Below are 17,103 nucleotides of genomic sequence, written 5' to 3'. Positions count from 1 at the left end.
TTCACTATGGAAAAATGGGATGAGTGCCAGGATTTCTTTGAAAAGCAACACCTCAACATAGTGGTAATGAACACAGTGTTGAATCTGATGAATGATAACTTGGTCTCTCATTTCTGAAAGTTTATTCAGCACAAGAAAAAACAAGTGACATTAGACAGATTTTCTTGTCAAAATTGACTCTGCAGCTAAGAGGCAAAGAAAAGAGGAAACCCTGAAGAAATCTCCCAGGTGTCCTTATGGAGAGGGACTATCTCTCCCAGTATTAACCTACTTCCCACCCACCTTCTTTCCTCCATGCCAGAAGTCACCTCAAGCAAGGTTAGTGTTCTCTCTTCATGCTGTACTGTACTTTGTTCTGTGGTTAAAAAATACATATAATTCAGAATGGATTAACCTTATGAAGGTATTTGATTCGGTTCATGACCAATTCAGTTCACTATCAGAATCATGGAATAAATTTGGCTTGTGAACTGAGATATCACTGTACAGGTAATATTCAATTTATTCTCCTGCTTGTTGTTCATTGTAATTGTTATAAAGTTCTCTTTTCACTTTCTTTCCTTTTTTTATAACTTTGCCTAACACAATGTTTTAGTTCATGGTGATATTTTTGTTAAATTTTTCATGACTAAAAGAGCTATGAAATAAATATTTAAGGAGTAAAATTTGCATTATTGTTTTAAAAGGAAGGGACAATCAAAGTTCAATATTATTTATGAAATAATATGATGAAGTTGCTATTTGTATTTATTATGTGTTAGTAAATTATGTTCAGAATGATAGGATCAAAAATATAAGAAATAGATCTCTCATTCCAAGGGGCTGTCAATTTCTACTAGTGGGCAAGATAACTACCAATGAATACGCAAGAAGATGTTAAGTAACCAATGATTATTGCTTTTATCAAGGTTTTTTACATGTGATAGTCTACTCAGTTATATTTGAATTATGATAGAATATGTATATCTGCAGAAAAATAGTATATGTTTATTTTCTAAAAAAACTGATCAGTTTCTAATCATATGAAAAGCCAAACAAGGTTTTCAGTATCTTGGAAAAAATAAAAGTTTTCATTAATTGGTTTGTAAAGGATTTATTGCTAGTCAATTAAAGTCCAGTAATGACACTTTGTTCTTTCTTTAGAAAGTTTTCTCCAGTATATGAGCTGATGATACGTAGGTCAACCTAGAATATATTATTACTTTTGAACTGACAAAATATTTTTTTAAGTAAAGTGCATTGTGTTTGTCATAAATTTGTCCAAAACTTCCAGCATAAATATAGAAATAAATTTTTCTAATTCTATTGACAATCCAATAATATCACTATCCAGGGAAGGCAGAGTAACAATTTATGTGAAAAGAGGAGTTTTTGCATTCAAAAGGGAATTACTGCTTCCTAAAGTAAATGGATTCTATTTATTAGCATAATTTTGATCTAAAATCAGATACCTTCACATGAAGAAAAATAGTGATATTCTTTATGAGTTTCTTCTTGTCTATGAAATGCACCTTTTATTGGGAAATTTGCTACAAAGAAAGCATTCTTCTCAACTATATTTAGCAAATGTGAATGTACAATCTGAAAAACAAAGTTAAAGCTATCACAGTAGCTAATTTTCTCACAAATACACTCACTTAAGTGTGTTGTACTTTATGTTTTTTACTCAATATTTTTTCACCAAAATCAAACCAATTTGTTTGAGCAAAGTCATTTACATGATATGTATTTGTTAATAACAGAAAAAGAAAAAAATAAAGAGACTTGACCAACTAACAGATACTAATACTAATTTTTTAAATATCTGCCCAAAGCAACTTCTTTTTCTTTTCATAATATAGGCTTGCTTTGTATGATTTCTTCCATTGCAAACATTTCATTTCAGTAAGGACACTACTGTAAGTACTGCAAAATAATTTGTGATCTCATGTTACTATAACCATATTTCAATCCCTGGTTGTCCATTTTAGTGAGACATTTCAAAACTTCCTTGGGGATTTTAATTGACATAGCCATATGGCCATATATTCATATTTGAGTCTGCTGGTTTTATGATCAGTAGATATTTCAGTTGCAAATTGTTGTTTTATTGGTGGATCAGATGATTATGACCTCATTTCACAGGAACTATACATTACATAAGACTGTAAATGTGCAATAAAATTACTATTTTCATTGTTCTAGTTACCATTTTACTGTTCATTTCAATTGTCTCATGCATTGTAACAGAGATAGAGATAGCTTATTTTTTTTCATTAATATACTCTTGAAGTCTCTGAATATTCTTTTCTATTTAATATAAAAGGTTCATCTTCAAAAGAGATGGAATTTGGTAAATTATAAAAGTTAACCTTTATCATGACTAAAAATGAGCTCTAGTTGAGTAACTATTACCTTACATTAAGTATTTAATCTCTTTCTAAATCACAGATAACATACTAAATAGCTTGTTTTCTTATGATCCTAACATATGTTACTATATGAGGTTTTTATTTTAGAAGATGCCTTTTTATGAGTCTTACTGCCTTATGAGGAGTAATCATAAATACAGTGAAATTTTTTCATTGAGTTTATTGGTACAATTTAGGTGTACATTATGATCACATTCATTATTAAGGAATTTGTACCTGTTCATGATATATCTTAGTTCTTACTTTTTTCCCATACCCCTTTTCTTCCTTCCACCCTCCACCCCTCCCTATTTACAAATGCTGCTTCCATTATTTCCTTCTTATTTTTTCCCCCTTCTTACCTTTCCCCTGGCCCCTCCCTAGTTCCCTTTCCCCTATTATACATTTTAGTCCTCATTTACACTTTGTTTCTCACACTAGAGAAGCAAGTCAGTTTTACACATGTATGTCCTATTTATTTCACTTAAGAGTATAGTTTCAAGGTGCATCCACTTAGCTATAAATGGCTGTAGTTTACTTTTCTTTATGGCTGAGTAGTCCTCCATTTTATATATTTAAAAAATCTCTATACAATCACTGGTTGATGGGCATTTGGGTAATTTCCAAGATTTAGCTATTACAAACTGTGCTGCTATAAATATGCAGTGTATGTGTATTGCTGTGGTATGATGCTCTTAATTCTTTTGGGAAGATACCAAGAAGGGGGACAGCTAGTCAAATAGAACCTCTACTTTTACATTTTGAGAAATCTCCATACTGATTTCCACAGGGGTTGCACTAATCTACCCTCCCACCAACAAAGGAGAAGGGTTTCTTTTTCCCCGCAGCCCCACCAGCATTTTTTACTGAGTGATTTCTTCATAGCAGCCATTCTTTCTGGAGTGAGGTGGAATCTCAATGTTGTTTTCATTTGCATCTCTTGGATGACCAGTGATGTTGAACATTTTTTCATATACATTTTTGCTGTTTCTACTTCTTCATCTGAGAAGTATGTATTCATTTCAAATTCCCATTTTTGTATTGGGGCTTTAAATTTGAGGAGTCTGGCTTTTTGAGTTCTTTATATATTCTAGATACTAGTTCTTTATCTGAGGAGCAACTGGTAAAAATCTTTTTCCCACATTGTGGGTTGTCTCTTCACTCCAGTGGTAGTTTCTCTTGCTGTGCAGAAGCTTTTTAATAGACGAAATCCCAGTTGTTGATTCTTTGTGCTAGTTTCCATGCAACTGATGTTTTGTTTATAAAGTCTTTTCCTACCCCAATGTTTTCAAGAGTTCTACCTAACCTATCTTCCAGCAGAAAACAATCCTGAAATTCATTAGGAACCAGAAGAGACCTAGAATAGCAAAGGCAATTCTGGGCAACAAAATCAAGGCAAGTGTTATCACAATCCCTGACCTGAAATTGTACTACATAGATAAAAACAGTATAGTACCAGCAAAAGCACAAACTTGAGGATCAATGGAACAGAGTAGAAGATGCAGAAATAACTGCAGACATACGCAGCCACCTCATCTTTGACAAAGAAGCCAAACACCCTCACTGGAGGAAAAATACCTTCTTTAATAAATGGTGCTAGAAAAAATGGATATCAACTTGCCATAGATTAAAACTAGACAATTATCTTTCACTATGCACTAAACTAAAATCGAAATGGATCAAATGTCTAAATATAAATGCAGTGAATATTTAAATGAAAAAAATATTACAGTAAAATACACATTGCAATTAATTCCCCTCAAAATACTCCTCCAAACTTCCAATAGACTTACCCCATCGCTCTTGCCATGTCCTGAAGCAATTCTGGAAGTACCCTTTTATGACTATTTTTGGTTGACCTGTTGAGGCTACGTTGATGTCCTGAATCAATTGAAGACTTTTACTTTTCAAGACCATTTTGATTTAGAGAAGGGCCAGAAATCAGAAGTCACAAGGTGCCAAATTCAGTGAATCAGGTAGATTGAGGACACACAATAATGTTTTTACAGGCCTGATTTTTTTCATTGGATTCACTCAACAGTGGCATTGACTGCATTTTTTATCATACCTTGTGAAAGGACTCACCAAAGTGGACTTCTAGTACAGCTTCAAAAAATGGAATAAGTGTGTATGAAATGAGGGGGAATATTTTAAGAGGAATTAATGGCAATATGCCTTTTACTGTAATTTATTAATTTAAACATTCACCACATACAGTCATTGTACGTCATATGTATGTCATATGGCAAGTAGTCTCTTCTTTGGTACATTCAACAAAAGGAATGAATTTCTAGAAAAAATATGCCATATGCTGCCTAGCTGTTTTATTTGTTAAAATAAGTCATTGCATATTTTATTGATATATAAACTGTCATATTTCAACTGCATCCAATACCTCATAGGAATATATGTATGTTATATTATATATATTATATATTACACCAATAATCCATCATAAGTAAAAATGACACTAATATTCTATCATATGTACTATTTTTCCATATATTTTATATGGTTGCATATGCTATTCACATCCCAACATCTGTTCCTTCCTCTGAAAATAATTAATGTTTTAATTATTTTAATTAGCCAGCTCTGTGCAAATTTACATAAGCTTATCTGTTAAAGTGACACATATGATTATATCTAAAGAGATATCACAAGGCATAAAAATACGGGAGAAGGCCAATTTTTAGATCTTGTTGAATATTTTGTATTTTTTCTTCTAATTTAGGATCAGTGCATTTGAAATTTGCTTTAGCTTATCAAATATTTAAGTTACTTTCACTTTGAATCCTAAGATCATTTTCCCTCATATCTTGCCTGCCATTTCTACTGACTCTATTATCTTCTTCATTCAGAGGCTGCATTTCACCTTAAGCAATGATTCTATCTATATTAAAGGACTCTCATGCTAGAATCAACTGTGTTTCTCTCCTTTTCTTCTTATCACAATATAATAAAATCTGAACCATTTATTAATAGGGTGATTACTTTTTTTCATTGATAGAAAAAGATTTTTCTGCTTTCAAAGAGGATAAGAATCTCAATACTTAATGAAAGTCCTTATGAAGGCTCATACATTTTATATTAGTTGTAACTTCATACCTAAGAATTTTTCCTCTGTGGCATATTTTAAAAATATGAGGTAGACATAAAAATAAATTTCAGAGGAAAGAAGCAGAAAAATAATTCATGGAAGATTTGGAAAAATAACGTTCATATCTATTGATAAGACAAAATTCAAAAATAATTTTATAGTGTATATCTATACAATTACACTTGATGGGACAGTATTAACTATATACTTTAAAAGACATGTAAAAACCACTTTTGAATAATTACACACATTTAAACCCATTTCACCTGTCTTTTCATTTATGACAATTTAGCCTTAAGAATCTGAAGGAAAACAGTACCTCTTATCCCCATCATACTTCTGAAGCCATGCTTTTTAAAGTAAAATGAGAACTTGACATTTTCAATTAACATAATTTTAAAAAACCACATTTATGCAATATCTACCACATAAGTGGTATTTTTCTAGGTATGGAGTTAATCTCACTAATAAATAACTCAGAGCCTCTACTCTCACGTTGTTTACTATCCGATAGTGGGGATCTGAATGGTCACAGAATTATGTAGAACATAGAGTGCTGTTAAAGTGTCAATACAAGAGAAATTGTGTCAGGCAAAGATGAAGCAGTCACGCTAGGAGTGACTCCTGAGCTGGACCTTGAAGGTGGGTTAGTATTCTAACATGTTGACATACAGAATTCAAATCTAGTAAAATAGTAAGTAAAGCTTAAAGATGCGAACCTATATTTGCTTATTTAGAAGGAATGGCTATAAATTATGAGATGAACCAGTAAAGCTGACATAATTACAAAATTCAGAATCTCTACCTAGGGGGGTGAAATTTCAGTCTTTCAAGGGTGTGTTAAAAAGTTTGATATGTGATAAATCTCTTAATCACTTTTTTGATGCATTACTAATTTTTTCCTTATGCGAACCTTTAATAAAACATAAAATAGCTACCAATACTTTTCATCATTCAAAATTTTAACAACATTAAACACTGTTGTAGGCTGCTTATATATTTTTAAATTATTATTCAACATATTACTGATAATGCTATGTAATCTTTCAACCCTCAATTGGTCATGTATTTTAACACTGTCTTATCTATTTAAATTGTGCAGAAAATAAATAAACAATTTCTTACTAAATATTAAATGCCAAGTCCTAACATAGACTTACTGAAACAGAGACATGACATTAGGACACCACAATAACTATGTTGCACACTGTCAAGGAATCTTATTGCTTTTCAATATACAAGAAGTGGAAAAGGTGTGATAAGTATTAAGTACTTCAGAGACAAATACACAGTGTATTTTTGTTTACTTTTATCATGAAGCACATAGTCTTTATTTTAGGTCCAAAATCAGAGTTTAAGATTAAGTTCAATAGCTTGGCAAAGGATCATGAAAACTGTTAGGGGTTATATGAAAATTCTAGAATTGTGTTTGCATGGGTATAGAAATTATTTCAACAAACCATCTATAGCTATAGAAAATTTCATCTCTGATAAACACACACTTGATTTCATTAACAAAACTAATAACGTATTCTCAGTCTAGATTTTGTCATATTTAAATGAATGTAATTTTTTAAAGTTGCAGAACAAATGTTGAGTTTTTAAAATTGGAAATCATATGTAAATACAACTGTTCAGATTAATGAGTCTAACTACTGAAAACAAACTCATAAAATAAATAATAAATAATAAATAATAAATTCAGGAGCAATAAAGTCACCATGAGGTATCTCTTCAGTATCTTTTAAAATAAAAACTGAATAAAATAAAGTAATTCTCTGAGGTTGCCAGGACATGATATAAAGGTTTTTGGTAATTTCCAAAAATCTGTATACAAAAACAGCAAAAATGTTATCTCTAGAACATTGAGGCCATTCTATTGCAAGTATATTCAGTAAAGTTCTAGGGCTTATGTATCAGAAAATTAATTTTATTCTAATGAATGAATATATTTGAATAAAAATAAATAGTATTAAAAATAAAATCACAAAAATCAGAAATACAATATCTTAAATATTTTAATGTATTACTACTAAGGAAATAAAACATACATGTAAATATAAATTTATTAAATGAGATAGTTAAGTTTTGGTCAATACACTCAAAATTTCTTAATGTTTTCAAACTTTAAGTAACAATTTTGTTTCCCGGACCTTTATATCTTTTTCAGTAAAATGTTTTTATTCTTGGATTTTTAATCTATTCAGATAAGAATGTTAAATACACTGACAAACACCTGTGCTACATAACTTTGTGCTGATTCAATGTGAAAATTTCCAGATTGCCCATACTTACTCATTAAAACTAACGAGAGCTTTATGGTTAATTCCCTAAGTACCAGAATGAAGATTGTTCCCTAGTGTTCAATAGCCCTTAAATTTCTCTCATTTCTTACCTGTTGTGCCAAGTGCTAATAATAACATTATGCCATCTGTTTCTTGTAAGTACTTACCTAAAATAGAAGGTTCCTACACAAGCAATTGAACCATAGGTAAATTTCATAAATGAAATAAATACAAAATTTTTGAACATTGTTCGAATAAGATAATTTTAAAGAAACTCTATTCCAACTACAAAAATTCCTTGGACACTACAATTCTTAATTCTGAAATTTTCCCTGAAAGGAAGATAAAGCTGTGAGTGCAAAATGAAGCACAATCAGATTAAGAGGTGGCTACATAGAAACATTCCAAAAAGAAAATATTTTCCAGCATAAAATATTCACTTTTATTTTTATGGAATATTTGTTTTGTGATTGACTTAGTTTCATGCTGGCCTTTTATAATAGGAAAACTTCATAAATGTTACAATATCATAGGATCGTTATTTCACTGATCTTCTTGATACAGGATCAGATAGAGTAGGCATTTGAAGTTTTGTTTTCAACATTCCTATGCTATCATTCTAAAGAATGAGATTTAAATTAAATGTACTGTAAAAGAATGATGCTTCCAAATAGCACATGATAGGACTGGAGATTACATTATAGGACAAAGCTACTTCTCAAAACATGAATTTATATTTGAAAGGATCACAGAGGTTTAGAAACAAGAGTTGTTTCCTCCTCAGAAACAAATTTCAAAGAGGCATTCTGCAAAGAGTTGAGAGTTCAAGCTGACGTGGAAATCATTACCCTAGCCTGGGAACAGGCTCAAGGCTTAGAATCAAGGTTGTATATCAGTTAGGTACTTTAATTAATTATGGAAAGACCTGGACTGGGAGAATTAAACAGAAGATTCTTAAACATAAAGGGGCATGTTTCACAGCCACGAGATGCTTAGAGTTAGATACATTATAGACAAGTACAAATTCTCTATGATGAATGTGATCATTATGTATATCAAAAGTGTACCAATGAAATTAATTTTTAAAATAGGCAAATATTTGCATTACATTTGAAGATAACTTAAAACTTTGTTATCACCCAGTTCTACAGTGTGAAATTTATACTTGAGGCTCATAACTTTACAGAAATGCCCTTTCTTACTTGAGGAAGGCATACAAATCTGGGTTCATGGTGAACCACCTTCAGATTGGAAATGTTTGCCACTCACCTAATTAAAACCATAAGAAAATGTGGATACATTTATGTGGGTACATTTATGATTCTCATTCTACTTGATTATGATGGAGTGAAAAGAAATTTGGAATTCATGGTCCTAATAATTATTAATAACTGCAGTGTGATGTCTGCCACTAAATTTGTGTGGTATGAGTTTCTAACATACATGAGCTGTGCGGTCTTGAAAGATTAATAATCCTTTTAATTTCATGAGGCTCATAAACAGATATTGTTAAGGGTCAGAAAAAAGACTTCTTTGAGTTCACCATGAAAAAAACATCAATTAAGATTTTAAAGCAAATAGAAAGGGGCTAAGTGAGCACTGCTCTTGTTCACCTGCAAGACCAGCAATAAAATATGGGCATGGAATTTAACTTAATCTCAAAGCACAAATATTATAAAAATTGATTTTAAAATGAGCATGAGCATTTTGCTTCAACAATGTTGTCTTAATTAGCTAATACAGTAAGTTAAACTACTAAAAAGAAATATACACCTATATTTTTAGATTCTTTATAATTTGATATACTGACCAGGAAAACATTGTTTCAATCAAATTATGTAATTGAATTTTGTTTTTGAGAACATTCTATAACTTCCAAACTCAGTTACTTAAAAAATATTAGACATTTGGTAATATACCATTATTATATGTCATTTGCACAGTAATCATGTAAATAAAATTTTATTTTTAAAGTAAATATAGCATAAGCCCAGAAAAAAGTAAATATTAAAAAGTAAATCAATAATATGAAAAATTATTTGTTTTAAAGTGAAAGATTAAATGTCAAATCAAAATACTGTCGTTTAATCTATGTGCTTTGGATAATGATAATTTGTACTATTTGCTACATTTAAGGGATGGCAATGTGTTGTCTTATATAAAGTATTTTATACTTCAATCTGCAACTTGTATTTTGCTGAATCATGTGTGTACACAGCTTAAACTGTCCACAGTGAAGGGATTAATAAAGTATTGTTTCTGGTGCAGTAACATTTGAGAATATTAATTTTAAAGTATGGTGTATAATTATTTAAGTGAATCATCAATAATTTTAAATGTAATAATTTAAAGTATATAAGTACAAATTAAATCAACATTTAAATATTGACATTAACTCATATTTCAAGTCCTTTTTAAAAAAATTACTTAATGTTCAATTGCCTTTTTAATACGTGTTCATTAGAGGGTTTAATTATTATTGAAAATTAAATCTTTCTATAGCTGATATTTTAATTTATAGTTTTAGGTTCTTCTCCTTTTCAATGGTGGTGATTTAAAATCTATTAAGAGATTCTTTTTCTTTTTATGTAGCTCATGCCTAGCTGTTACTTCACAAAATATATAGTTAAAAGATCACTATTAGTTTTTGCAGCATTATGCTGATTTTAAAATAGTATTAAACATTTATGTGATTGATTGTTTTTAAATGAGCTATTTCTGTACAATGAACTAGAGTGATGGCACAAAATTACAATGTGAAACTGCACACAGGTGTGCTACTTTCTAGGTAAGCAGGCGTGCTCTTCGCTGCTGAGCTATATCCACGGCCCTCTAAAACATTTTAGATTTCTTGTTTCTCTTCCTTCAGGTGTTTTCCAGTAATTATATTTGTCTACTTATTTATTTTTGTGTACAGGGAAAATGTTTTATTTCTTTTCCTAAACATACCACTATTATTATTTTCAGTAATTCCTTTATCATGTTATTCATCTTTGATACTAAGCAAGGACTCAGTATCAAAAAAGAGTACAGAATCTAATCATAATATGGGAACAGTTTTCTTACAAAAAAAAAGAAAAGGGAGCCTTATTTTGTAGTGAATTGGCAAGGTGGTCAAGAGCTTTAAGCTCAGGTATGCCTCTCCCATCTGTTGGTAGACTGGAATTCCTAGGAAGGGAGCTGGGAGAAGGTGCTTGCTGATTGGATAGTGAGAAGAGAGAGTTTTAGGGTTCTTTTGCATAGGTATAGACATGATGCTTCATGGGTCCCATATTTTGTTTTAGGAGAAGTTACATTCTGCACAGGAATTTTGAGCTGTGACATCAAAAGCTCATTGCTTAGACCAGTTGAATTTTTCTGTACATGTTTATTCATAAACAGTGAGTTTAAAAACTTCCTTGAGGGGATTCTGCTAGCTCTTCCCGAAAAGCAATTTAAGCACACTGTTAAGTGATTTACGTCTTTGTCCAGGCCCTAATTAATTTCATTATTCCAGTCCTTTTTTCACCAGTTTATGTGCACATCTCACTTTGGTTTGTTTTTCAGTTACTATGTATGTTTAAACTAGATGAGTTGTTTACACCACTGTTTATGTGTAAGCAGATATGAGGTGGTATGACAGAGAAGGGAAAAGTGAAATTCATAACTTGGATGTATTTTCTTCAGCCCCTCTCTCTAAGAACTTATTATTTGTTTTATCCTAGGTTAATGCATTTATTTGTTTTGTTTTAATACTGTGAAGTTATAAGGTCAGCTTTTCTTTCTTTCTTTCTTTCTTTTTTGGTACTGGGGATCTAACTCAGTCCTTGCGCTTGCACAGCAGGCGATGAAACCACTGAGATAAATCCCCGGCCAAGTCAGCTTTTCTGTTCTATAATCAGGTTGCAACAGCTTTGTGGGTTTTTTTTTTATATAACATATTAGATTATGACAACTCCTAATTAGGTCGGAGGTTCATCCTTTTTCCTTAGGTATGAAATTCAGTGGGTAGGTTTACAAAGAGAATCATATAATTTCAAGATATTTAAGATATATGTATATATCTATATATGAAAAAGAGCTTTCTTCTTATCGTTTTCAATTACATTCAGGCATTACTCCACATCTAATTATGTCTCTCATTGTTCTAGATTAAGTTTCCCTACTATTATTTTCTGATATCATTTGATAAAAGTTAGATAATTATGGAAATAATATTCCCTGAAACTTTTAGAAAGAGTGAGGGAAAACATTTTGATAACAGTGTTAATTTTAATAGGTCACTTGGGTAACAGGAGATTACTGCCTCAGCCTGAGCAATGCCTTTGAGATTTAAAACAGTTAATGAAATTTCCCTATTCAAATTCAGTTAGCACTGGTATTTACTGTTCTTGAAGTCTCGAGTTTTGTGGCAAATTTCCAGTTGGCAGTAATACTTTTCATCTTACATTTCCATGTTTGCTTTGGAAACTTATACAATAGTATAGTTAAATTCTGACTATCTGTAGCCTGCATTGCTCACACTTTTTTGTATCTCAGCAATGCTAGAGAATGGATTAGAGACTAAATATTTTACACATACTGTGGGCCCTTGACTTACAAGCTCAATCAGTTCCTGAGGACTGGTTGTAATTAAGTCAATGTATGTGAGATCTGGATGTTTACCTCGGTACACACCATAGATAAAAAGAGGCAGATGAATCTTTTATTAACCTAATTAACCCAAGTTGTTTGTAAGTCAGGCCATTCATAACTTAAAGGTCCACTGTACATACAGCAGTTCTTCAAATAAGACTCAAGCTCTAAGTAAGCCAAGGAAAGCATCTCAGTTGTGTTCACTCATCACTGCATGATGCCTAGTCCTTCTTCCTCAGAAAGTCATTAGCAATTAACTAAAAGTTAAAACAAACACGTAACATGTGAATAAATTTGGGGTTGTAATTATTCACTGCACACTTTTGTGCTTTATTGCAAATGATTATGTTGTCTATTAGCTTACCAATATGTATTTTTTGTTAAATTCTTTTATTGGTACATTTTAGGTATACAACACAATTCACATTTCTCATTGGGAACTTGGACCTTTACATGATGCTTATTGGTTCTTATTTTTTCCCCATTCCTAGCCCTCCCTTCACCAACTCCACCCTTCCCTATTTACAAAGACTTTATTTCCATTTTTCCCATATCTCAGCATTTTTCCTTTCCCTTCTTTCCTTTCCCCTCCCCCTCCCACTACACCTAACTCTTTGGACCTTTTCCTCCTATTTTGCATTATCAATTATTCATTCTAATCATTGGTATATTTTAGGTATACAATATAATGACATTCATCATTGGAAATTTGCACCTTTACATAATCTCTCTTGGTTCTTATTTTTCACCCTTGCCCAGCCCTCCCTTCAACCCCTCCAGTCCTCCCTATTTACAAAGATTTTGTTCCTATTATCCCATTTTCTCATATTACTTCCATTCCCTTCTTTCCTGTCCCCTATCCCTGCTATTTCCTTCCCATTTGCCCCTTTTCTTCCTATTTCACATTACCTATTATACATTTAGTCCTTATTTACACTTTCAGTTTCTCACACCAGAGAAATTATTTGGTATTTATACATGTGTGTCCTATTTATTTCACTCAAGAGTATCGCCTCAATGTGCATCCATTTAGCAATAAATGGCTCTAATTTCTCATTTTTATGCCTGAGTAGTTCTCCATTTTATAAAAAAAACACATTTTCTTTATCCAGTCTCCAGTTGATAGGCATTTGGGCTGTTTCCAAGTTTTAGCTATTACAAACTGTGCTGCTATGAACATGGGTACACATATATCACTGTGGTAAGATTCTTTTAATTCTTTGGGGAAGATCTCCAGCAGTGGAATAGTGGGGTCAAATGGGACTTCAAGTTCTAGTTTTTACGGTATCTCCATACTGATTTCCACAGTGCTTGCACCAGTCTACACTCCCACCAGCAGTGGAGCAGGGTTCCTCTTTCCCCACAGCCCCACCACCATTTGTTGTTGGTTGATTTCATGATAGCAGCCATTCTTTCTGGAGTAAGGTGGAATCTCAGTGTTGTTTTCATTTGCATCTCTCAAATGACCAGTGATGTTGAACATTTTTTCATGTATTTATTTGCTATTTCTACTACGTTGTCTAAGAAATGTCTGTTCATTGCAAATGCCCATTGTCAGATTGGGTCTTTAAATTTGGGAGGTCTGATCTTTTTAAGCTCTTTACAGATTTGAGATAGTAGACCTTTGTCTGAGGAAAAACAGGTGGAGATTTTCTCCCACATTGTGGGTTGTCTCTTCACGGTGCTGGTGGTTTATCTTGCTGTGCAGAAGCATTTTAATAAGAAGAGATCCCACTTGTTGATTGTTTGTACTAGTTGCTAGTCAATTGAGGTATTATTCATAAAATCTTTTCCTACACTGATGTCTTCAAGAGTTCTACCTAACCACTGCCTGTTCCAACTGGTTCAACGTTTCTATTTCAATATTTAGATCTTTAATCCATTTTGATTTTAGTTTAGTGCATGGTGAGAGATATAGGTCTAGTTTTAATCTTTGGAAAATTGAAACCCAATTTTTCCAGCACCATTTATTAAAGAGGCTATCTTTCCTCCAGTGAGGGTGTTTAGCTTCTTTATCAAAGATGAGATGGCTGAGTGTGTCTGGCATTGTTTCTGCATCTTCTAATCTGTTCCACTGGTCCTCAGGTCTATTTCTTTGCCAGTACCATGCTGTTTTTATCACAGTAGCTTTGTAGTATAGTTGTAGGTTGGGGTTGGTGATACCCCCCGCCATGTCTCTGTTACCTAGAATTGTTTTTGCTATTCTGGTTCTCTTCTTGTTCTAAATGAATTTTTGGATTGTTTTCTCAAGGTCCATGAAGTATGCTGGTGGGATCTCAATTGGAATTGCATTGAATCTATATAGCAGTTTTGGAAGTATGGCCATTTTCACTATATTAATCCTTCCTACTCAGGAGCAGAGGATGTCTGTCCATTTTCTGATATCATCTTCAATCTCTCTTTTCAGAGTGCTACAGTTTTCAGAGAAGAGGTCTTTGATTTCTTTCATTAGGTTGATTCTTAGGTATTTCAGTTTTTTGGGTGCTATTGTGAAAGGAATTATTTGCCCTATTTCTTTCTCAGTGAATCTGTCATTCGTGTAGACGAAAGCTATTTACTTTTGTGTGTTGACCTTGTAAACAGCTACTTGACTGAATTTCATCATTAAGTCTAGGAGACTTTTGGTGGAGTTCTTGGGGTCTTCTATATACAGTATCATGTCATCTGCAAATAATGACGATTTGACTTCTTCATTTCCTATCTTTATTCCTTTTATTTCTTTCTTTTGTCTAATTGCTGTGACTAATGTTTCCAAAAGTATATTGAACAAGAGTGGTGACAGTGGACATCCTCATCTTATTCCTGATTTTAGTGTGAAGGATTTCAGTTTTTGACCATTTAGTATGATATTGGCTGTTGATTTTTCATAGATGGCTTTTATCAGTTTGAGGTAGAGACCATCTATTCCAATTTTTTGCAGGGTTTTTATCATAAATGCATGTTGGATTTTGTCAAATGCTTTTTGTGCATCTATGGAGATAATCATATGGTTTTTGTCCTTGGTCTATTGATATAGTGTATTACATTGATTGCTTTACGTATGTTGAACCATCCCTGCATCCCTGGGATGAATCCCACTTGATCAGGGTGTATGATGTTCTAGATGATCTTCTGCATTCTGTTTCCCATTATTTTATTAAGGATCTTTGCATCTATGTCCATTAGTGAGATTGGCCTATAGTTCTCTTTTTCAGTTGGGTCTTTCTCTGCTTTGAAGATCAAGGTGATGCTTGCTTCCAGGAATGAATTTGGGAATATTGCCTCCCTTTCAATTTCATTGAAGAGTTTAAACAGTAATGGCAGCAGTTCCTCTCTAAATGTCTTGTAGAATTCAGCAGTGAAGACATCGGGGCCCGGGCTTTTCTTAGTTGATAAGTGTTTAATTAAGTTTTCAATTTCATTGGTTGATATTGGGTTGTTTAGAATTTTTAGGTCTTCTTTGTTCAACTTTGGTAATTCATATGTATCTAGGAATCTGTCCATTTCTTCTGTGTTTTCCATCTTATTGGCGTATAGGTTCTGGAAATAGATATTGATGATCCTCTGGATTTCACACCGACTGACTTTTAGTCAGACATTATATTTAAGGCTCTTTGAAAATTTACCTCACTAACACATAAACTCTTCCTTATGAATTTTTTAAATATATTTTTCTTGTATAATTATTCTGTCTATAACAACCAGTATAATGTTGAATAGAACCATGTGTGGAGATATGTGATTGCATTCAAGATCTTAACTGTAGTTATATTATCAAGCGTTAAAGATGTTAATTGTGGAATTTTAATACTCTGGTTGAAGATCTCTAGTCCTAGTTTTGTTAGTGGTTTTCTATGAAAGTGCTTTGAATTTTTTTTCAATGCATTTTCTAAGTATATTTAGATGTTCATATACTTCTTATTTATATTCTTTTAAGAAAATACATATCAGTTAGGGTTCAGGCAGAGATGCAGGACACATAGATATATTAAGAAGTTCTATTGAGAGAAATCAACTTACACAGTTTGGGAAGACTGGCTAGGCAAGTCCAGAATCTATGAAGTAGCAGAAAAAGTAGTAGTAGGGAAGTAGTAGCTGAAGCTACTCTCCCTAAACAGAATTTCTTCTTTTTCAAGAAAAGCAAAGCTTTGCTTCTGAAACCTTTTAATGAAATGAATCAGAAGTACCAATATTATGTAGAATAATCCCCTTTTGTAAGCTAAAATGATTATGGATCTTAATCATATTTACAAACACCTTCACAACACACCTAAATTATCATTTTATTGAGTACTGCAGCCTATTCAGAAGATCATCAAATGCTATATTATGCTGATTGATTTTCACATGTTATGCTGCAAATCTGGAATCAATCCTGTTTTAAGGAGCAAGTGTTAGCATTTACTTTCACAGATAAAGAAACTTAGAGATAATCTTACTTGCTCAATGTTATAGAGCTTGGAAATCATGATTAGTTAGAACTCAGATCCTATGACTTTAATGTCAGAGTAATTCCCAATTAAAATAAGATCATAACATTCTAAGTAAGATAGAGTCCAAAATAACTCTAGTATGCAGTAATCTTCTGAGTATTAGATATGATACTGTTTAAACATTAGGAGGCAGAAACATTGATATAATTTTTAATTTTGTCAAAAACATCCAATGAACAAAAGTCTATAATAATATTAATACCTTTAAAGTGATATTTTCATTAAACAAATATTGGATCTAA

Source organism: Heterocephalus glaber, unplaced genomic scaffold (genome assembly GCF_053883595.1).
Source record: "Heterocephalus glaber isolate CG9 unplaced genomic scaffold, H.glaber_assembly_v1.0 deba00001497, whole genome shotgun sequence".
Taxonomy (NCBI): Eukaryota; Metazoa; Chordata; class Mammalia; order Rodentia; family Bathyergidae; genus Heterocephalus; species Heterocephalus glaber.
Note: the sequence above shows the minus strand (reverse complement) of the source record.